Source organism: Gopherus evgoodei, chromosome 3, assembly GCF_007399415.2.
Source record: "Gopherus evgoodei ecotype Sinaloan lineage chromosome 3, rGopEvg1_v1.p, whole genome shotgun sequence".
Lineage (NCBI taxonomy): Eukaryota > Metazoa > Chordata > Testudines > Testudinidae > Gopherus > Gopherus evgoodei.
The window spans coordinates 113075088-113099705 of record NC_044324.1 but is presented as its reverse complement, the minus strand read 5'-3'; the positions used below and the strand labels follow the sequence as shown (position 1 = coordinate 113099705).

Here is a 24618-nt window from a genome sequence, read left to right as displayed (position 1 = left end):
CTCCTCTGTCCCGAAGGTTATCTCAGATAAGGCAGTGAAAAAAGCACATGTGAGATGAAATATTCTCTCAGATCATGCAGTCGACCCGCAATGAAAGAGCTGATCTGAATGAGTGGAAGGACACAGTATCACAGTACAGGAAAGCGGCCAATGACCGTGAGGACAGGAGGGATGAACGTGAGGACAGGAGGGACGATTGAGATGAGAGGTGGTGGCAGGAAGATCAGAGGAGGCAGGATGCAACACGGAGGCTATTGCGGGATCAAACAGACATGCTCCAGTGGCTGGTGGATCACAGAGTGTTGCTGCAGCCCCTGTTTAACCGCCCTCCTCAAGTTCCATTGCCTCCTCACTCAGATGCCAAAGAACGCGGCAGGGGGAGGCTCCAGGGACCGAAACACTCCACCCCAGGAGAAACAAACTGTCACACCATAGCCTGGCCAGTAATTAAACTGGTTTACAAAGCTTCTCTAATGCACAGCACTTCCTGGTGTGCTCTTCTAATCTCCCTGATTTCTGGCTGTGTGTAATCGGCTGACAGGTGATTTGCCTCAACCTCCCACCTTGCCATAAATGTCTCTCCTTTACTCCCACAGAGATTGTGAAGCACACAGCAAGCAGCAATAACAATGGGAATATTGGTTTCGCTGAGGTCTGAACGAGTCAGTAATGTGCGTCAGCGTCCCTTTAAACATCCAAATGCACATTCTACCACCATTCTGCACTTGCTCAGCCTATAGTTGAACAGCTCCTGACTACTGTCCAGGTTGCCTGTGTATGGCTTCATGAGCCATGGCATTAAGGGATAGGCTGGGTTCCCAAGGATAACTATAGGCATGTCAACATCCCCAACTGTTATTTTCTGTTCTGGGAAGTAAATCTCTTGCTGCAGCCATTTAAACAGAGTAATGTTCCTGAACACGCGAGCATCATGAACCCTTTCTGGCCATCCCACGTGGATGTTGGTGAAAGGTCCCTTGTGATCCACCAGTGTTTGCAGCACCATTGAAAAGTACCCCTTGTGGTTTATGTACTGGCTGCCCTGGTGCTCCGGAGCTAAGATAGGGATATGGGTTCCATCTATCGCCCCATCACAGTTAGGGAATCCCATTGCAGCAAAGCCATCTACTATGAACTGCACATTTCCCAGAGTCACTACCTTTGGTAGAAGCAGCAGCAGCTCAGTGATTGCTTTGGTTACTTGCATCACAGCAGCCCCCACAGTAGATTTGCCCACTCCAAATTGATTCTCGACTGACCGGTAGCTGTCTGGCATTGCAAGCTTCCACAGGGCTATTGCCACTCGCTTCTCAACTGTGAGGGCCACTCTCATCATGGTATTCTGGTGCTTCAGGGCAGGGGAAAGCAAGTCACAAAGTTCCAGGAAAGTGCCCTTATGCATGCGAAAGTTTTGCAGCCACTGGGAATCGTCCCACACCTGCAATATTATGCGGTCTCACCAGTCTGTGCTTGTTTCCCGAGCCTAGAATCAGTGTTCCACGGCATAAACTTGCCCCATAACAGCATGATCTCCAAAGCGCCGGGGCCCGCCCTTTGAGAGAATTCTGTGTCCATGTCCTCATCACTCTCATCACTGCGCTGCCGTCACCTCCTCCTTGCCTGGTTTTTCAGGTTCTTGTTCTGCATAAGCTACACGATAATGTGTGAGGTGTTTACAATGTTCATGACTGCTGCGCTGAGATGAGTGGACTCATGCTTGCCGTGGTATGGCATCTGCACTAAAAAAAGGCACAAATTGATTGTTTGTCGTTGCTTTGGGGAGGGGTGACTAACAACATGGCTCACAGGGAATTAAAATCAACAAAGGGGGTGGCTTTGCATCAAGGATAAACACAAACAACTGTCGCACAGAATGGCCCCCTCCAAGATTGAACTCAAAACCCTGGGTTTAGCAGGTCATTGATTTCATGGAGAGAGGGGGGAGCAAATGAATACAAAACAAATCTGGTCTATTTCTTGTTTTGATCTGCTCCATCTATCTTTTACTTCTTAGGCTGGCAGCAGACAGTGCAGTGCGACTGCTAGCCATTGTCATCTCCTGGGTGCTCGGCAGAAGATGCTGCATTACGACTGCTAGCCATCATCATCTCCTGGGTACTCACCAGGAGATGATGCAGTACGACTGCTTGCCATCATCACCTTCTGGGTGCTTGGCAGATGTGAATGACCTGGCTGAGTCACTCCTATGTCTGCCCAGATGCTCCTGACCAACTCACCGAGGTTGGATAAAGAGCACCCAGGAGTATGATGATGATGGCTACCAGGCGTAATGCACAATCTGCTGCCAAAAGGCAATGAACTGCTGCTGTGTAGCAATGCAGTCCTATGCCTGCCAGCACCCAGGAGATATATGTTGATGGTCAGCTGAATGGGCTCCATGCTTGCCATGATATGGCGTCTGCACAGGTAACCCAGGAAAAAAGGCATGAAATGATTGTCTACCCTTGCTTTCATAGATGGAGGGAGGGAGAAGGGGCCCTGATGACATATACTCAGAACCAGCCGTGACAATGTTTTTTGCCCCCATCAGGCATTGGGATCCCAACCCAGAATTCCAATGGGTGGGGGAGACTGTGGGAACTATGGGATAGCTATCCACAGTGCAACTCTCTGGAAGTCAATGCTAGCTTTGGCACTATGGACGCACACCACCAATTAATGTGCTTAGTGTGGATGCATGCACTCGACTTTATACAATCTGTTGCCAAAAATTGAATTCTGTAAAATTGGAGTAGTTCCATAGTGTAGACATACCCTTAGAGGTTTTTAAGGTCAGGCTTGACAAAGCCTTGGCTGGGATGATTTAGTTGGGAATTGGTCCTGCTTTGAGCAGGGGGTTGGACTAGATGACCTCCTGAGGTCCCTTCCAACCCTCATATTCTATTCTATGTTTTTTAAGAGCAGGCTGGACAAACACCTGTCAAGGATGGTCTAGATATTACTTAGTCCTGCCTTGAGTGCAGGGAACTGGACTAGATGACCTCTCCGGGACCCTCATCTAGTGCTCAAGCAATTAGGTGCCACGGCTCAAGCAAATTTTTTACATACATAACTGATGCAGCAAGCTGCCAGGGCTATGAACTGCCAAGCTAGAGGTGCTGGGGGTCAGCCCTGGCAAGCCCTGGCACAAATTAAGCATGGCACTCATCCTCTCTACCCTCTGTGTTCATTTCCATGTTTGTTGCACTTGTCTAATATTTACATTTTGTGTTCTTCAAGCCAGCAGCAGATGTCTTTTTGTTGTTATTGTCTGTAATGCAGCTAATACACTTTTGAATGCTCCATCAGTAATAGTAAGAAGATGAATATTATTGCTAGAGCTGCTCAACATTTATCACTTGGAAAGTATTCCTGCTGGAAAATACAGTTTGATTGAAAATGAAATTTTTCAGAAGAAATTGTTGATTCTGATGAATATATTCAAAATTTTCCTAACAATAATTGTCATTTTTAATTGCTATTTAGAAACAAAGCAACAATTTTTCATTTTTTCCATCATAAAATGTCATTTTGGTTTTAAAAAAGAAACTAAGTGACAATTTTGTCAAAACAAATTTTGGCTGATTTACTCAAAAAAACCAACATTGTTTGTTTTAACATTTCTCATTGAAATTTTGTGTATTTGTTGATATTTCAATTTTCTGTTCTATTTTGGAACCAGGCTTAGTTACAGGCCTTTTATTTCAATGTAGATGTACTCTAAGGATCATTCCGGCCTAAAAGCCCTGGCCTTCCTTCACAAACCTGCAAAAGCTGAACTCATCCTCTTTCAGATGGCACATGCATATGAAGGCTACTCTATGAAAGAGAAATACTTGGGAAAGACCTTTTCATCTTTTTAATAAATTACTGTCTAAGCTTTATGGGTGTCCTTAAGTTGTAGTCTGAGATGGAGTTCATTTAGCGTATGTCTACATCGAACAGTAAGCCCAGAGTCTGACTCAGGTTTACCCCCAACCACCCCTTCCATCCACCCACAAATTAGTCTGACTCGGATCAGCAAGCACTAGGGGGTCAGGTCCCTAGGACCCTGGATCAGACTAAAATCCCACTGAGACTTAGGTCCAAACCTGTCATTTTGCAGTGTGGACGCAGTTCAAGCTGCAGACCTGAGTCAGAAGGTCTGCATAGTACAATATGGATGCATTAGCATGGTTATGAAATCAGGGTCCAGCAATTGTAAGCCCAGGTTTACAATGCAGTGTGAATGTTCAAGCACAGGCTTGGAAACACTGAGTCCACAAGCCCAGGTCCCACAGACTCAGGTTTACAATGCAGTGTAGACATCCCCTGAGCCATCCCAGTCCCCGAAAAGTTGCACTGCAATTAATTCTTCCAGGCTCCTTATTTAATGAGCACCATGCTCTCAACACTGTACAAAATATAGAGGAAATCCCAGAAGAGGTAGGACGGGGGTGGGAAGAGGTGGGTGGGGGTGAGGCCTTGGGAGAAGGGATGCGGGAAGGTCTGGGGCAGAGCCAGGGGTCAAGCCCCCCATAGCATTTTGAAGAGTTGGCGCCTGTGCTAGACACAGTGAATGACTCGATCAGATTATGTCAAAGGTGTGCAAAATCAAAAGAGTTTTCTTCTTATATAGTAACCCTTCTTTCATTAATAGTGATAGCAATGTATCCAGGACAGTTTCCTCTGTGTGAATTTGCCATCTAGACTTTCTACAAAATGGTCAATGTTCTTCTCGGCTGTAAAACTAATAAATGCCACTCAGGCTCAAGTACTAACAGTGGGGGAGTTCTTCTGACGTGATGCCAGCTGGAACCATATTGGTTTTTCCTTTATTTCAAAAGCCAAGGTAGATGAAGTGTTTTGTTAATCTAGACTTCCCTACAAGAATAACCATAAAGGACTCCATAGACTAAACATGTATCCTGCTGTCCCTAAACAAAGACTTCCTTGTATCCAACAGTTAATGAAAAAACTCCAGCATGCCCAGGCAGAGCACACAGCAAATGTTTCTTATTTCCTTCCAAAAGATCAGTGTGTCCCTAAAATTTTCTAAATTCTCAAGACATTGTAAGAGAAGTTATCCCATCTGGGGTGGAGCAGCAGGAAGGAGTATTTTTCTAAGGTATAAAGCTTTATTACACATTTACTAATCGGATCCTTCTCAACCCACAAGACCACTAGTGCCTTGTCCAGTTCCAGTCAAACATGTCTTCTGCATTTCTGTTATTCCGGCTATCGCCTATTAACCAAATACTCTAGTAGTACTTGTTGTAGGAATTGCATTACAGGTCGATCAAGACTGGGTTCTATTGTGCTGGGGGCGGTAAAAACATAAAATAAAAGAACTCCTGCCCTAAAGATGGCCTTTAGGGCAGCAGCTAATATATATATTATAGTAATAATATATATAATACACACAGACATCATTCAGAACAGCCTATGTCATTCACTAAACATAATGGGCCAGAGCCTCGATGCAGTTCCAGTCTGTTAGTGCTGCTCTGATGGTACCAGTACGCCAAAGAGCCAGCTTAACAAGCTAAATGAGAATTTCTCCCAGTTTGGGGGAATACTCAGGTGGCAAAGTCAGCATAGTGGGCTCTGTGCTACCCCCTTTTTAGCCCTTTGTAAGGGGATGTGGATGCATGAAGAGGCAGGGTTGGGATACAACTGCACTCGGGTTATCCCTGTGTGGTGGAACAATCGCTTCTGGCCATTGGCAGCCGGGAGAAAATTAAAGCAGGCCTCAGCTCAAATTTGCATCTAGGGTCACAGCATGGATGGCCACAGGACTGGGGAGACATAAAGGTGGTGTAAAGTCACCTTTATTCTCCCCTCCCCTCTACACCTCATGTCCTGAGAGGGATGTGATGTGTGCCAGAAAGGCCAGGGAGAAATAGGAGGATACAGTTGTCAAGACAGGAGATGAAGAGCTGGACAAGAATTTTGGCAGTGAAGACAGAAAGAAATCATGGGTGGCAGGTACAACAGGAGCCTCCCCTGGAGCTGCCACTACAACTGAATGCCTGATTGCGGGGTTGGCAGGGGAAGTTTTTGCTCTGTTATGCCCCATGCAGGTTCTGGGGCAGTGAGGAGTCAATATGTGGTATTTGGCTTCCCCGGTTCAACAGTAATCTCTCTGGAGTAGCAGATACTGCCTCCTCAGCGACTCTGGAACCCGCAGGGGGCATATCACAAGCGCAGGCTCTTTTTCGAGGAGAGACACTGTCACGCTGTGGCGTTTGCTGGGCAGCTTGGGGTCTGGGGAGAGGAGGGGAGGTGCGGAGCGGCTGTGGATAGCCCAGGGCTCCTCCAGGCAAATGTGGGGAGGGGCTCAGGGTTCCTTTGGGCAGGTGCAGGGGCGGGGAGCTTGACACCCAAGCTTTGGCCAGCCTAGGGCTCCTCCAGTAAAGGGAATGGGGCACATGGGGCTCCTCCGGGGGGAGGGGAGCTTGTTATTCCAGCTGCAGGGGGGCAGGGGGTCTTGGGCCTCCAGCTTCAAGGGGGGACAGGGAGGCATAAGGGGCGGAGCCATGGGTTAGCCACCCCAAAGCTAGGGTCCACTCACCACCCATGAAAGAAATGTTTCTACCTTGTAAATGTTGTGAAGGAAGAAGCAACAAAACCTGGACACAATCTGGACATGTGAAGCTAGAGGGAAGACAGAACCAAAGGATGACACCTGGGTCACTGGCTTGAGTAACAGGGATGGTTTTGTCAACAGCCAAAGACAAATAGGGGGATATGGAGTGAATGGGAAGAAAAACAATCATGGCGAGCTTAGGTCAGTGGTTCTCAAACTTTTTGTATTGGTGACCCCTTTCACACAGGAAGCCTCTGAGTGTGACCCCCCTTATAAATAAAAAATAGGGTTTTAATTTAATTTAATTTAATTTAATGGGGAATTGGGGCTATCAGTCCTACACATGGCCTGGCTCATGACCTCCATGTAACCACCTTGCAAATCCCCAAGGGATTATGACCCCCAGTTTGAGAATCCCTGGCTTAAGTTAATGGGAAGACATCCATGAGGAGAGGTTAGAGAGGCTGAGGTTTGGGAGACGTGTCTGGAATAGAGAGAGAGATTTTGAGTCAGTGTAAAGACTGCAGCTGGAGCCATGTAAACAGATAAGGTCACCCAGAAGGAGAGTTTGGTGGGAAAAGAGGAGGGGGTAAGGGTAGAGCCCTGTGGAAATCACACACAAAATGGGAAGGAGGAAGAGGAGGATCTATCAAGAAGACACTGAAGGAATAATCAGAGGTAGGAAGAGGATAGGCTTTAAAACTGAGGAAGGACAAGATTTCAAGACGTAAGGTTGGTCAAAGCAACTGAGAGGTCAAGGAGGATGTACTAGAGGAGGAAGATGTACTAGAGGTTCCCTTCTAAACATGTCTGAGTGACTTCATCTGCTCCATTAATTTCAGCTATTACCTGTATGATGACTCACAAATTCTCTCTCTACCATCAGCCTCACCCGATTGTCCAGTTTCATATCTCTGACTGTCCTTCCAGCATCTATTCTGATGCCCCATTGCCATTTCAAACAGTCTTGAGACCCCCCCCCACAACGTATTTAAAATGTTCATTTTCCTCTCCATCCCCATTATAAAAATCTGGTCATGTCATCTGGCCACTTTCGCCTCCTCTCTACATCTCTCCTCTGGCTCCTTTACCTTTTCTATAAAAAGTGTAAGCCTTTTGTCTGCACAACTCTGTCCCTGGCTACACCCCTATTTTCATTTCTGGTTACCCACCATCTTGCTTGCTATATAGCCCTACCTTCTGGATAATTGCTCCTGTGTGTCCTCTTCCTGATGTTGTGTTTGCACTTCCGCCATGTTTTTACTTATACCTGGAACGATCTCCCTTTTTCTCATGCACCAAGTAACTTTCCTTTTATCCTTCAAATTCCTCCTTAACACACATTTATTTCATACACTCAGGTACATTTTTGTACCTGCATCTCTTTGCATTGGAAGTGTGTATTTTATGTGTCTGAATTAGACCGTAAATGCTTCAAGGCAAAGATCTTGTCTTCTAAGTGGTTTTAGAGCACAATGTACATTCACAGTCTGGCCCTTTAAAATTCCTCCTGTCTGCAGCAAAGTGTATTTCCCACAGGCACTCAGTATTACACAATATAATTCACCCTGGAAGGGCAGGAAGAATTTTAAAGAGTCAGGATTGCAAAATACTTTAAAATTATTATATAAAAAATCATACTCTATACTCAGTCATTGTCCCTATTTTATCCTGAATGTATTAATTTCCTTGTATCAACTACTATTTTACTCTCAAAAATAATGGAAAAGTTCACTTGTCAGTTTTCCCTTGTATCTGGCTTTCACACATGCATTTTGGGAGAACATATCAGTTCACTTTAAACTAGTGAACTGACTGGTTTACTGTACACTCTGTAATGTTATTATGTTTGTACAAGGGCACAATAAAACATTAGTCACCTAAAACATCATGTTCCCTTTACCTTCTTTAAAACAAGTCCCTCCTCGGACATCTTGCAATTACTTCCTGTTTCTTTGTGAGGTGAGTGATCCTTTGTACATTTCAGGTATTCTTGTTAAAGGTATTCCTGGGTTTATAACCTAGCAAGAGACTTCCTGTAAGATTAACAGCTGTTTTGGCATGTGACATATAAATGTAAAGAATTCTGAACTTTTGAGTCTATATAATGTTCTACTGGTATCTTCCAAAATGAATTGTGAGCCTATGCCTTTGATTCATCAAACTCTAGCTTCATATTAATTGTATAAATTACAACTCTAAAAGTTACTTCTCAAGGTCCACAATAAGATGAATTCATGTGCATTTGATTCTTCTCCTATTATTGTCTATAATGGCACAGCCTAGTTTAACATAGCCAGATTTACCAGTGATTGATACTACACTGCTGTGGTGTGCTGCAAAGGGGCTCCCTGTGCATTAATAGAGAAGGAAGATTTGGGGTTTAGGGAGGAGACCCCGGGATTGGTCAGGCACTTCCCTCTGTGAAGGGGGCCCAGTGGCTCTAGGAGCATATGCAGCCCTGAAATTATAGTGTAACCTTCCCAAAGCTCACCCCCACAAACACTGAAGAAACCAATCAGCATCTAGTCTGGGTACCTAACCTGGGCAATGGGAACAGGATTCAACCTTCTCAGAGTAGGAATGTAGTCCCTGATCCTCAGCTATAACGAAAGGGGGTTACAAAGTAACTCAGAAAGGTTGTGTATGTAAAGGTGGACTTAGAACTTGATGTCACTGGGGCATGTGCTAATCTCTCCAGCCTCCTTACTTGATTGTTGTTCTCTTTTCCCTTACAACCCATTTCTCTGTCTGCTTTGTCTTTCTAGACTGTAAGCTCTTTGAGGAAGGCACTGTGCATCCTTTTGAGTTTATACAGCACCTGGCACATTTGGTATTACCAGAAAAAAAAGCTGGTCAGAAAATAGTGTTAAAAAATGAATTTTTTTTCAAAAAGTGGAAATGAAAAGTTTAGAATCTTTTTGCAAAAATGGAATCTCATCACCTGACCATTTCTACTGTTAAGGTGAGGTGTCATTAGAGGAGGTTTTGGAACAAACTGATAAACTAAACAGTAATAAGACACTAGGACCAGATGTTATTCACCCAAGAGTTCTGAAGGAACTCAAATGTGAAATTGCAGAACTACTAACTGTAGTCTGTAACCTATCATTTAAATCAGCTTCTGTACCAAATGACTGGAGGATAGCTAATGTGATGACAATTTTTAAAAAGGGCTCCAGAGGTGATCCTGGCAATTACAGGCCTTTAAACCTGACTTCAGTACCAGGCAAACTGATTGAAACACTAGTAAAAAACAAAGTTGTTAGACATATAGATTAACATAATTTGTTGAGGGAAGAGTCAACATGGCTTTTGTAAAGGGAAATCATACCTCACCATACTAGAATTCTTTGAGGGGGTCAACAAGCATGTGGACAAGAGGGATCCAGTGGATATAGTGTATTTAGATTTTCAGAAATCCTTTGACAAGGTCCTTCACCACAGGTTCTTAAGCAAGGTAAGCTGTTATGGGATAACTGGGAAGATCTTCTTATGGCTTGGTAACCAGTTAAAAGACAGGAAACAAAGCGTAGAAATAAACCGTCAGTTTTCAGAATGGAGAGAGGTAAATAGTGGTGTCCCCTAGGGGTCTGTACTGAGCCCAGTCCTATTCAACATATTCATAAATGATCTGGAAAAAGGGATAAACAATGAGGTGACATTTGCAGATGATACAAAAGTACTCAAGATAATTAAGTCCCAGACAGACTATGAAGAGCTACAGAAGGATCTCTCAAAACTGGGTGATTGAATTTCATCTGCCATTTTGTTGCCCAGTGTTGATAAATGCAAAGTAATGCACATTGGAAAACATGATCCCAACTATACATATAAAATTATGGGGTCTAAATAAGCTCTTACCACTCAAGAAAGAGATCTTGGAGTCATTGTGGATAGTTCTCAGAAAACATCCACTCAGTGTGCAGTGGCAGTCAAAAAAGCAACAGAATGTTGGGAATCATTAAGAAAGGGATAGATAATAAGACAGAAAATATCATATTTTCTCTATATAAATCCATGGTACACTCACATCTTGAATACTACGTGCAGATGTGGTCACCTCATCTCAAAAAAGATACAGTATATTGGAATTGGAAAAGGTTCAGAAAAGGGTAACAAAAGTGATTAGGGGTATGGAACATCTGTCATATAAGGAGAGATTAATAAAACTGGGACTTTTCAGCTTGGAAAAGAGATGACTAAGGATGGATATGATCGAGATCTATAAAATCATGACTGGTGTGGAGAAAATAAATAAGGAAGTGTTATTTATTCCTTCTCATAACACAAGAGCTAGGGGACACCAAATGAAATTAATAGGCAGCAGGTTTAAAACAAACAAAAGGAAGTATTTTTTCACACAATGCAGAGTCAACCTGTGGAACTCCTTGCCAGAGGATATTGTGAAGGCCAAGCCTATAACAAGGTTTAAAAAAGAACTAGATAAATTTGTGCAGGACAGGTCCATCGATGGCTATTAGCCAGGGTGGGCAGGAATGGTGTCCCTAGCCTTTGTCTGCCAGAAGCTGGGAATGGGCGACAGGGCATGGATCACTTGATGATGACCTGTTCTTTTCATTCCCTCTGGGGCACCTGGCATTGGCCGCTGTTGGTACATAGGATATTGGGCTAGAAGGACCTTTGGTCTGATCCAGTATGGCCGTTCTTATATTCTTAAGAAATAATAACAATAGCAATTGTGCCAGAGAGACATTAGAAAGAAAAAGGGAGAAGATGTTGGTCTGATCTAGTGATGCCTGTACAGACGTGAGCTTAGTGGGTGCCAAGTGAAAACTTCCACTCTGTCTCTTTTCAAAGGCTTCTATCATTATTAACATGTTTCTCTTTGATGCAATATTTTCTATGTTGGGACCTATTATCACATCACTGGCATTAAGCAGGAGGATTATAGATAGTGACCAAACCTGAACAATGCTGGCTGGCACTGTTTGTAACTGGTGCCAGCCCAAACCAGACAACAGAAGCCTCCTCCGTCTCCGTAAGAGATAGTGTTAGCCTGACAGTGTCTTGCTGTTTACCCTGTACAATGCTGAGCACATGGCTGGTGCTTAACAGACAATACATTAGAAAATGACAATGAGGCTCCTCCTTCTGTCCTAGAGCATGGGTTTCACCTTCCTCTTTCACACAGAGAGGGCACAAATCTTATCTGGCTCCTTTGGTCTCACTTTTCATAATGATTCCTTGAAAAAGAACCATTCAGATAATAGTCTTCCACAAAAGAGAGGGTTCAGGATGCCGCCTTTTACTCAAGTTTGGAAGCTGCATGTTTTCAAATACTGAATATTTTTATTTAAATCAGTACATTGAAATGGATAACGCTTGTACTACCAACAGCCAGGCTTATTTGAATGATACAAGGAATGCCTTGAACTTTACCCAAAGTATGCTTTTGTTGTGTGGAAACTATGTACTCAAAGCTTCACTAGTGGAAATAAATATAAAGCATAACACTGTGATGAGACACCACACCATAAAAAAGCCACAAAGAACATTATGGTCCTGCAATGGTAAACTAGGTAACAAGAGTGCATGCAAATTTCTGACCTCTCCTGGTCTTTTTAGAAGCTTCTATGTTCTGTAAGAGAAAATTAGCTAATCTAGATCAGGATTCAGCTCTAGTGGCCTTACATGTTGTTAAATATCTCCCTCCTTGTCTCCCCTATGTGGAAGCTTCTGCTTCTTTCCATGAAGTTTTCATTACTCTCATCCCATTCTATAATCTTACTATTTTTTAAAAAGTATGGCTTTATTGCCACTAAACCCCAGCCCTAGAGCTCTGAACATCAAAGGGAACACCACAGGCCAGGGGCACCATGTAGGGATGGACTGAGCACACACCTGTAGGCCCAGGCTCAACTTCCCAGACAAGCTACATTATTTTGGTTCCACAATTTCCATTCTTTCTGGCCTACTTTTGCTGCTATATTCATTTCTCATCTTATGTAGTTATAGCATTTTACCTGAACCTAGGAAATTAGAGCAATTGGATTTCTCCAAAGCTGATTTTTTTCCACATGCTACTTGGCACTAGGGAATTTGTCCAGAGATGCCACAAAATATTCCTTCCTTATTCCTATTACCTGTTCCAGGAGAATATCAACCCCATAACAGGAATGCCCAGGCTGATAATATGCTCAGATCCCCCACCATGGTATATGAAGCTAAACTAATAACTCACCCATCAGGCTAGCCACAGATTTTAATAACCTCCATTGCCACTCACTTTGCAAACCCTGCAACACATAGAGGGTGAGTGCCTTTACAAATATAAAGTCAAACCTCTCTTTGTCTCTTTTATTGTGTACTGGAATCTGAGGCCTCTCCATTGTCAAGATATGTTTCCCTGTGCAATTTGGGGCCTTGCCATGTATTATGAAATCTTAATCATGATATAAATGTGTTCAGTGTTAAGTTTTAGTGGTTCTAGTTTGTTTTCATGGCACTCACACTCTGTTGCCTCCACAGTTCATCTGCACTAACCCCAATTGTACATTGGAATTAAGTTCCAAAATTCAGGTACGGATAAAGAGTTCACACACAGAATTTTTTCCACAGGAAAAATACCTCATCCAGTTCCTGCAATCATTCTTCCATTTCCAGCAGATTCAGATAAGGATCTCACTGGCTCAATCAAGTTGATCTGTGGAATAGGAGTGCCCAACTTACCTATTTATTTTCTGCGTCACTGCCCCATCACAGCTCCAGCTAATCTTGCTTGAAGCAAATTTTCTTTAGGGTTGTGACAGTAGATGAAATATATTAAGTGACAAGTGCTGCCCTTCTCCTTCATCTTTGTTAACATTTTGTGGCTTTTCTTGAACTAATTTCCCTGCATTTTGAATAAAGTAGCCTTACCTTAAGTAGAATGATGAAGTATGCAACTATAACTTTTCCTCTGAGGCTCTGTATTGTTCTCCGGTAAATCAAGGCCTACAAATCGGCAAAGTCTTGTTAGTCTTGTGGTGTTCATTGAGTCCAAGATGGAATCTAAAAAGGGCAGGTAAATAAGATAGCAAGTAAAGTATGAGTCGGCATGTGACATTAAAAATTCTAGGTGCTTTGTGTCCTGTACCCATCAGGCATTGCAATCTGCCATCCATCACACCTGGACTGCATTAGATTCCTGTTCCACTCTGAGACACACAGACACATACAGGCCAAATTCATCCCTTGTATAATTCTGTGGATTTCAATGGAGTTATACTATTTGAATTTGGTCCTGTGTTTTCCTACTTAAAGAGAGCACTATTTTGGTACTGTTCACAAACGTCTACTGTTAATCTTCTTGTAAAATGACCATGAAGAATTTGTTAGTTTTTAATTGATGTAACACTGGATAAAGTCCCACTGCTTCACAGAGCCAATGAACACAAAGTCTGATTCACTATTCTTCGTCAACAGAAAAGAGAGAAATTTTATAAGTTCATAGTTATTAACATGCTGCACACATAAGAACAGATATACTATTCCATATAACACAGTTAACATTTGTCCCTATTACCAGTACAGCCTCAGAGTTTAAGGCCTTGTGTATTAATGAAATACTTACAAAATAGCATCGACATTAGAAAACTGTTTAGAACTTAATTTCTATCAAGTTACGTACATTATACTTGCTGTAAATAATGAAGTGGTGTTTGCTTTCTTTTTCAAAAAGATGTTTTTGCTGATTGCATTGGCAATTAATGAGATGATGTGTGATGCATGGCTACTCATCTGACCATAAAATAAATGAACTTGCATTGTGATGGTTCATTGTTGGTGTGTGCTGTTTCTTAGAATGACAATTATGTCATTAATTGTTTGTATTTTATTGGCATATGATGAAACAGGGATTGGATGATGGCTTTCCCCTGCTGGGACACTCACAACAATGAGATGTATATTGCTCCTGAGCAGAATCTACAATAAATAGACACAAATTAGAAAAGTCACTGTGAGCTGGGGCTTTTCACTGCTGGTATAATGATGATGTCCACTATAGTTCTTGAGCAGGTAACAAGCCATGACCTTTAGCTCCAAAACACAGACCACTTGACTAACTCCATTAGCTGGCAGCAGTAGTAGGCTGTTATATGTTATACGAGACTGGGGGAAAATCCAACATAGAGTTTACAAGCCTGTTAAACTGGAATATAAGCATGTCATAAAAAGAGACTGACAGCCTCAATACTGAATGCTTTGTTAATTCTATAAAAAGCAAAAGAGAGTCCTGTGGCACCTTTAAGACTAATAGACAACCAGGCAGACAGTTTTAATATCTTTAGGGCCTGATGCAAGTACAAGACCCCAGGCTCCCAGAAATGGGAAGGAGGAAGGATTAGGCTATCATTTTCCTCCATCTGGTCCCATCTGCTAGAGGGTTAGGGTGTCTTGCAGAAAGTAATTTCCTCTCCCTCCCCTCCTGGAGTGAGCAATAGGGAAAGTTTATGCAAGGCTTACATATAATGTGAAAAACCCACAAAAGCATCACACAGGCATCCTCTTATAATGAAGGCTGGCTCTGAAGAACTGTCAGTAGTAATAAATGAGAGCATTTTGGGACAGGCAGGCTTGCAAAAAGCTTGAAATAGAACACAAAAATCCAGTTGGGACTCATCCCACAAGAAGCTTTAGTTAGTAATACATTTCACAGTTGCAGACTGTAGGCATCAGAGAAAAACTTGATTACTGCAGCCAAATTTAGACATGATTTACCTTAGCAATTTACCCATATTACTGCTAAATACCAGGCAATTATATTTTATAGTGATCGGTTATTAGGGTAAAATTTTGCTCTGGAAAGGTTAGCTTTAGTGTGGCAGTCCAGTGTATCTTCTGCCAAATGGGGATTCACAGGGGAAAGCCAAAGCACAAAGCTGGGAGATACCTAGCTACTTCTTTGAGAAGGCTCGGACCATCTTCAGTCTAGGGTTTGAACTGATGGAAACATACATACTAAGCAGTGAATACCATCCTAGACCACATCCCCTTAAGCAGGGGTTCTCAACCAGGAGTCTAGGACCCACTGGGGAGGCTGCGAGCAGGTTTCAGGGGGTCCACCAAAATAAATGAAAGACCAGGGTCAGCGTTAGATTCACTGGGGTCCAGGGCAGAAAGCCACATGCTGAGCCCCGCTGCCCAGGGATGAAGCCGAACAGGGCCGGTGCAACCATTTAGGTGACCTAGGCGGTAGCCTAGGATACTGGGATTTGGGGGGGTGCCATTTTCTTCAGCAGCAACAGTGGCAGCCAGATCTTTGTCTGCCCCAGTCACTGCCAGCATTTAGGCAGAGGGAGCTGGGGCAGGGGAGTTCTGGGAGGGCTGCCTGCAGTAAGTGGCGGGGGGCGCGCAGGGGAACTCTCCACCCCAGCTCACCCCTGCCCCGCCTTCTCTCCGAGCACACCGTGGCTGCGTCACTTCTCCCACCTCTTAGGCTTGCGGCACCTAAGCTGATTGGCGCTGCAAGCCTGGGAGGCGGGAGAAGTGAAGCAGCGATGACGTGCTTGGAATGCTCGTGCGCGGAGCAGGGGTGAGCTGAGGTGGGAAGGGTGCCTCAGGGTGGAGGGTGGGGGATGAGGGGCTGCCACAAGGGGGCGCCTCAGGGTGAAGGGGGGAGCTGCTGTGGGGGGGCCGCCCCTCAGGTCAGGGGAGCAGGGGGTTGTGGGGCGCAAGGTGGAAGTTTAGCCAAGGGCACGAAACATCCTTGCACCAGCCCTGAAGCAGAAGCCCGAGCAGTTGGGCTTAGCAGGACTCCCTGTGGCGTGGGGCCCTGGGCAATTGCTCTGATTGCTACCCCCTAACGCTGGCCCTGGCATTTCACCAACTGAAAAACTATTGTTGTGGCATAGGGGGCTGTGGCATTTTTATGGCATGTTGGAGGAGAGGGGCACAGAAAGAAAAAGGTGGAGAACCCCTGCCCTTGACGACATAGAGAGCTGGCCGGCATATTAGCAAGGCCTAATTCCAATGCATTCCTGTGCAATGTGGAGAGATCCTGGTAGCTATTTATGTAGAGAAAAGAGGCTTTTCCACCACTTGCTCACCAGTATGGCCCAAAACCCATAAATTAAGAAGCAGCAAAGTATGTGGGTTTATGAGTGCATGAGAGAGGCAGACAGAAGAACTGCACATGTTTAGTGCCTCACTGTTCTATGGGATGCAAAGGGGAAAAAAGGCAGAGCTTGACTGCACTCAAACACTGTAAATTACAGGCAACTGTGCCATCTAAAAGCACTCAAGCAGACACGTGCTTAACTAGCGGCATAACCAGCAGCATGGTGCCACACACCGTGGTCAGATAAGGAAGAAAGTTGGCTGATACTACCATCCTCACTGATTACACCTGCCACCAAGAGAAGCAGGTAATGTAAATCCTGGCAATCAGTGGTGCTGGATTGTGAACCTGGCCTCTGGCAGTATTTCCAGAGGGAGGCAGGAGCTGTTCACATACACATGAAGAGATGTGCCTGAGGATAAAACCATGATGTCCTGAATCCAGTGAGTATGTGGCACACATGGAATAGTCCCAGAGCTGATGTACATATGAAACGCTTGGGCTGCTCTTTAATCGCCAAAGTGCTGCCCAGAGTCACAGATATTTGACACACCCTCGCAGATCAGCATGACCTGTTGCTGCACTTTCATCTGTGCCCTATTGGCACAGCTTGTGCGTGCTTGGCAGCCCTTGTTACTGTTGCTGGCTCCTTTGTCCTGTGACTAAAGTGCAGGGCAAAGAGTGGGGCTGAGAGCAGTCCCAGGTAGATCAGCTCCCTGGCTACAGCTGAACTGCAGGCAGTGTGCAGCAGAGTATGTGTGGGCAAAAGGGGCCTTATAGGTGGCCACTGGCATCTTCAGCACAAAAGTTGCTCAGAGCAGAGGATTGACAGGCCACTGAAGTGAACTGAGTAATTGGGGATTTTCCTTCCACTTCTCTATAGGCAGTGTTTTACTACTGTAACTATGTTCACTGAAATGGATTCTGCTGTACTATTGGCTGGTGGAGGAAACAAACCTGGAAAGAATTAAAACAAAATAAGAGTAGGGGCTGGGGGACTGAATGGCCAAAGGGATAAGGAGCCTTTCAGCAATTTGAGTCAGTGCAGCCTTGATCAGCAGTGATGAAAAGGCCTTGGTATCCGGTGAGTTATAGGCACTGAGATGCCTGCTGTAAAGATAAAGATAAATTCCATTAATGATTGTGAGTCAGTCAGATATTATGGTAATGAGGGCCATATAGCTGTCAGCTTGGCAGAGAGAATGAACTCCCTCCTGCTGGAAATGCTCCCTCTGGACTGAGCCATGTGGTGAAGAAGTCGAACAGCCCATGCTGTGTACCTGTTCTGTGAAGAGAGGACTTCAGTCCCCACAGCTGTTGATTTGGCACCTTTCACTAACACTAAGTTCACTTTCAGAACTAGCTGATAAGGAATCGGGTGGAAAAATCCTTTCTGAAGGCTGTGTGCTATATTATCTGGTGAACTTTGTCTGTAGACAGCTGGTATCTTAGGAGAGGGTTTTATGTACAAGATTGGTTTGAGCTGTGTTATGTAACTGTGTTCTGTCTCTTTTCTTTAGTTCTCTTATTTGGCTTTTGCTGCCCATGCCAAGACCTTGTCAGTATAGCTTGAGTTAGCGAAAGAACATCTAGTGATCACAGAACCAGGAAGGTGTGAGCTACATGCAAATGTTTCCAATTACATGCTTCATTTGCCTTCTGGGAGGAATGCTCACCTGGACTCTTATTCTTGCTTGGCGTGTCATTGGGGACATAGTGTGTGAGGAGACCTATCCCTGGCACTCGTCCCACACCCAGCACTTGCCAATGAGCTAGCTGGCCACAGCAGGAAGTGCATGCTGCACCTCCTGAAGGATGTAGAATGCCCCCCTACAACTCAAGAAAGGGACCTGGGCTCATTTTATTGAGCTGCTTACAATCAGCTCAGTGTGCTGCTGTGGTAAAAAAAAAAAAAAAAAAAAAGCTAAGATGTTAGGATGAAAAAGGAATGAGATGGAAAATAAGATGGAGAATCTGATCATACTTTTTTATAAATCAATGGTGCAGCCTGACCTTGAATACTGTGTGCCATACTGGTCAATCTGTTTGTAAAATGGCTATGTTTCTAAAAGAATATTGCAGAGCTGGAAGAGGTCTGGAGAATGGCCAAGAGTATGGGAAAAAACTCTCAGATGAAGAGAGATTGGAAAGATTGTGATGGCTTACCTTAGAAAGGAGATGAATAAGGTATGTAAAATAATGAATGGTACAGAGACGATAGAATAGGAATGTCTGTTCTCCCTGTCTCATAACACAAGAAAAAGAGGCCATCCAATGAAACTAAAAGGTAGCAAATTCAGAATGACAAAAGGAAATACTTTTTTCATATAATGCATAATTGGACTATGGAACTCATTTCTACCAGAAATCCCTCAGGCCAAGAACTTAGCAAGAATCAGAAGGGATTGGACATGTATGTGGATATCAAGAATATCCAGAATTATCATAAAGAAAGAGGTGGAGAACCCCTTTAACCTTATGTTTCAGGGTTTAAGCCTATCTCTAAGAAATGAGCATGAGACCTAATGTGAGGGAGTTTTATCCCCCATCTGACTACTGTGGGATTTTTACACCTTCCTCTGAAACATCTGATTGTAGCCACTGTCAGAGTCAGAGTACGGGGCAAGATGAACCTTGAGTCTGATCCAGTCTGACAATTTCTATGTTCCTTGCCTGCTTGGGAGCACAGAGAAACTCTAGAGCCTAAGGCACAATATCTCTGTGTTCCCAGAGAATGGTGTAACTCCTCTCTACTGCATTCTACAGACCATTTACAATCACTAAATGTTTAGAATATTTGTGCTTAATATAATTTCAGTTCTAGTCTGTCCTATTTGTATTGTTGTGGGGAAAGGAATGCTGTCTCATGCACCCATGCATGATGCTAGAAAGACTAGGTGGGAGATAGTATAGCATTATGTAGCTATGTAGCTGGGATTTTGCCAACAGAACATTGCACCAAGACATTGTGATCCTCTTAGGAAGGTGCTCTCTCTCTAAAAGATAGTTAACTTTCTTTGTGCAGTCCCTGAGGCCCCTAGAGCCTTATTCCATCATAGCCAGAATTTAAACAAATATTGTGAAGGTTATGGAAAAGGAGACTATCCATTGAAACAGATATTATACACTGTTACAACCATTAATGTTGTTTACAGTGGAAAGAGAGAGGGAGAAAGGACCCGGGAAGTCATCCTGTTGGTTTTCTTCCAGTAATCATTTAACAATAAATGATGGTCTCAGTCCTGATCAGGAGACTGTTGAGCATTCTAAAGCTAATGTTAGCTGACAAGGTCTGTCTTGCTTTTCACTAATTGCATGCTTCTCAATTCTCTGTATAAAGAAACGAGCAAACACCACAGCAGAGGAGGAGAGGTTTCCAAGAAAGGCCCAAGCACATTTGGCAGAAAAGGACAGTGTTTATGAGAGATAATGTGGAGGGGAAAGGAGGGGAAGAGAGACATTGTGAGCTCAAATTAAGAATGGTTATAAAAGCATTAGAAGGGTAGCCATAAAAGCACTGGTAGTCGAGAAATGTTTTATTATGACTATTTGTTTCTATAGTAGCATCTAAAGAACCCAGCTGAGATCAGAGCCTCATTATGTTAGCTGCTGTGTATAAACAAAAACAGAGACAGTTGCTGCCCCGAAGAGCTTAAAATCTAAATAGACAAAACAGACAAAGGAGGGGGAAGATAAATATTATTATTCAGCTTCTGCAGATGGTGAACTGAGGCACACAGAGATTTGCTGAAGGTCAGAAAGGAAGAGTCTGTACCTGATCCATGGACTGAATGCAGATTTCCTGACTCCTAATCTAATGCCTTAACCAAAAGATCAACATTGTACTGTATGGACCACTATAATAAACACAATTTAACAGAAGTCTCACTGATAGGGCTCCATAAAATCATTTAAACTGACCTTTTTGTTTGTATCATAGTAGTAGGCAAAGGCCCCAATCATGATTGGAGGCACCATTGTGATAGACACTCTGGAAACTCAGCAAGAAAAAAGTTGCTGCCCAATTGAATTCAAGACAAGACACAACAAGTGGGAGTATCAAACAAATGGAGGGCATAGACATTTTCTATCTTTATTTTTAAATCCTTCCTCACTTGAGAGATTATCTTCTTGGTGGATGAGTGTCCATTTCCAGTTGACTTCACATTGATTCAGTCCATTATATTACTTTTAAAGTATTCTTAATTGGCCTGATCCAGGGCTCACTGATGTCAATGGGAATCTTTCCCTTAATTTCCGTGGGCTTTAGATCATGTCCTGTCAGACTCGCTGAACTAGAAAACTGATCTAAATGACACATTTATGCTGAAAAAACCACATTCAGCATCCCTTCAAAACTTCCCGAAAGGGAATTTTTTCCTTTATTCTCGTTTTGCCCCCTCATTATGTTCCAAAACTTAACCTTAGCAATATTTAAGTGCATGGGGGTTGGGTACATTTTGGTTAAGGTAAAGCTCTGTAGTGAGGGAGGAGAGAAGAGTAAGTTTGCAGTCTGAGTTACCTCGCCGATATCCCTAAAGTATAATTTTCTGTCCTAATAGAATATGGAATTTTACTTTATATCCAATTGGAATAGTCCCTGCTTTTCATGGATATATTCATGTTTTACAACCAAGACCTTTGTACCTAGCTAGCACAATGGGATTTTCTGGTTTTATTGCCCTTATTTAAAACACTATTCAGAAACAATATGTTCTAGGTACAGAGATGCCATAAAATAGAGATCAGGACACTTTCATTAGATTCTGAGTATTTTTACCACCTTTTTCCATTTAGAGATATATATATATACGTAAGGAGGATAATATTTGGATGAATCAATGGTGTACTTAGCCACAATAAGCCCATTCTGAGTGAACTGGTTCCTTACATGACACGACCATGACATTGTACTGAAAAAGTTATTTATATTCTGCTCACCCACAAGGAGTGAGATGCTTTATGGATATATACTGAAAGTTTGTTGTCAGCAGGCTTTGAAAAGAACTTTCCTGATTTAAAATATTTATTTTGTCTGCAGACAGTCTGGTCGTTCATCAGTGGGACTTAAAACATTGGGGTCATGTATGCAATCATTTAGGAAAGTCAAGTTTCCAATCATAACAAACATACATGACACTATAACAGAGGAACATAGTGCATTTTAGTGCAAGAGGCAGGAAAGCAATTCTCAACCCTATGAACAGTTTTCATGCTTCTTTTCTCACTTCTCATTACTTCAGAATGTGATGGCAAAAATAATGAAGGACAGGCTGGACAGATGCCTGCTGATCCTTCTCCACTGGCTGTTCAGCCCATGGTTTTACACAACACTGCTTGCTATTCTTGATAGATCTCTGACACGCCACCTTTTTAAGGTGCTGTTAGGCTGAGAGAACTAGCAAAGTCTTAATAAAAAAAGTCTGCCAGCCATCGCAAAATATGTTGCCTCCACAATATTAAACATTGTACAAAGCTGGGTAAATCCCATATGTCTACATACACCCATGAGCCCTGACTGACAGTTGCTTTGTTCACATTCTTAGCTTTTACAGCACTTTTATTCCAGGTCTGCCAGGGACTGCCTTCCTACCAGTGGAAGTGAGATCAATCTCAGCAAGGTGCAAATTTATGCATTGCCAACTTGAATGGCTGAGAATCCCACACTCCCTCCCTGCCATAATATATATATACACACACAGCTCTCCTGACACCAGAGGGCATGCAAGGAGGGATCTGTCTAAAACTGTTCTGTTAACTCTGTGTCTGAAGCTTCCTTCCTCCTTTGTGGCCCCTTTATACCTCCAGAACAGCATGAAGGGACTGCAGCACTACAGAGAACTGGACTCATGGTTTGTTTAAGTTGCTCCTGTCGAAAGATAGGAAAGACAGACTGGGTAATTCTTTGGCAGTCACCATACATCTAACCATTTCTTCAGACCTAATTTCAATGCTCTTTCTTTCCTTGTATTGTGTGTATATTTATTATAATCCAAACATATTTGCTACGTTCTTCATCATTTGAGCGTTAGAAGTCTGGCAGCTGTACCTTCCACCCTGCCTGCAATGGCAGCATTGCTGAAAACAATTCGGGTCAGGAAATTGGAACTCTGGCCTTCTCCACTGACAGTCTGAGATCCTACCAACCATATGTAATGAACATTCAGCTCAGGTTTTGAAACATATTGGACTGCTAAAATCAACAAAAAGCTGGCACAGAATGTACTTGGAGGTTATTTTTAGATTGACTCTGAGTGGACTTTTGACACCTATTCAGCAGTGTGCCTTGGCACGCAATAAACTGGCTTATGAAAACGCTGAAAATATTTAGGCAGCAACTACTTCGTTTGCTGGTAAATTTCCTTCCTTCTTGATCTCGCTCTCTCTCTCTCTTTAAAATGTTGAATTTGGATACCAAACCATAATCATGTGATATGCAGGAGGTGATGTTCTTGGAAAAGAGATATAACTTATGACCCAGAAAAGAGCTTATCTTTTCAGTGTAAAAGGACAAGTGTGTTCACTGAGATAAAGTCTTAGTTGGAGGAATTTCTAACCCTTTATTGAACTGCAATTATTAAATTAGTACTTTCTTACTGTACACATTTATAACAAATGCATTAACTGTGCATCTGGGTATATATGTTTCAAAAAAAGGGCATACATACGCATTACATACACACACACACACACACACACACACACACACGTACTATATTTATAATACTCAGTGTAACAACCATTTCTATTCCCCTTTCAGTTATGTACATTGTTTCATTTTGCAATAGTTTTCTGTACACATACACAAACTTACTGAAATTGACTACAGTATATATTCAACTGATGCAAAGGACGCAATATACATAATGCAAAGGAGAATATATATTGTCTTTTGCATATTCTAAACAGCATACAAGTGGTCAACTTTGTAACATTCTGTATACATATACTCACATGCAGTGTATCTTTATACAGCTGAAGCAATACATGTCATGGAAAATTTAACTGCTGTTATTTTTCCATCCGAGACATTTCTTAGTACTCAGAGGCATAACACGTGGTGATTTGAAATATGCAATTGCTTACACTCAGATATTCAGTTCATGTGTTAGTAGCAGTGTAAGACACACACACACACACACACACACACAGTAAAACCCACAACTACAGGGGTTAACAGTCCTTCTCACTAATGCCACTGGATCAGGTGCACACTGCTACTACTCATGCCAATAAAGGTTTATGCATTTAGCAGTCATCACCTTGCCTTAACTGTTGAAATCCAGCACCCCAGTTAAACAAGAAAACTAGGCCTTTATGCCTCTAAGTCACCTTGGCCTTGAGCTGCAGCTCTGCAAAACATATTGTTTACTTATTTACTAAGATCCACCATTGAGCCTTCCCTACTCAGGCCTCTGTCTGTCAATTTCAAGGGGGGGGGAGGGGGAAGTGCACAAATAAAGTTCATAAAATACCCAAAATGCAAAAAAGGCTACAAGAAAGTAAAGAAAAATGGAGCTCCTTCCTTTCCAAAACTAACAATGTCACCCTCATGAATGCCTAGAGAACCATCCTACATGGAGCCCACTCCCAAAGGAGGGTTTAATTAAAGGCCACAGACTTTTTCCTGGTACCCAATTCCAAATTGGATCTTAAAATATAATACTGAAGAACGGGGGATTCCCCTTATAAGAGATTGTAAGCCTGGCGGCACATGAATTGTTAGCATAGCAATGGGACTACTGCAAAGCTGGAGGTGCTTCAGTAGGCTTCAGACAAAATCTGTTGGCTGTACAGAGGTTAAGCAATGAACATGACAGGCCTTAAAATGAGTGGACTGCTTTAAGTGATATTTCCTCTCTAGCATAGTTAGCGTTGTTATAGGCAGTTACTGCACATAAACTTCTCTCTCACCACATGGATTTCTTGGTAGGGGATAATGAGGAAGGGCAATATTGCCTAATGAAAGAACAGAGCAGGAAATGCA

At 42.9% G+C, this 24618-nt stretch overlaps 1 long non-coding RNA gene across 1 annotated transcript in view; it reads right to left on the bottom strand.

Annotated features, from left to right (window-relative positions):
• The window catches only part of LOC115648575, an 80845-nt gene extending 57154 nt beyond the window's left edge, over positions 1–23691 (bottom strand). The window contains exons 1-2 of the long non-coding RNA XR_003999602.1: positions 23586–23691; positions 13451–13582 (exon numbers count right to left, since the gene is read on the bottom strand). This is a non-coding gene — a long non-coding RNA (uncharacterized LOC115648575). The remainder of the gene's footprint in view (positions 1–13450; positions 13583–23585) is intronic.
• Between the last annotated feature and the right edge of the window lie 927 nt (positions 23692–24618).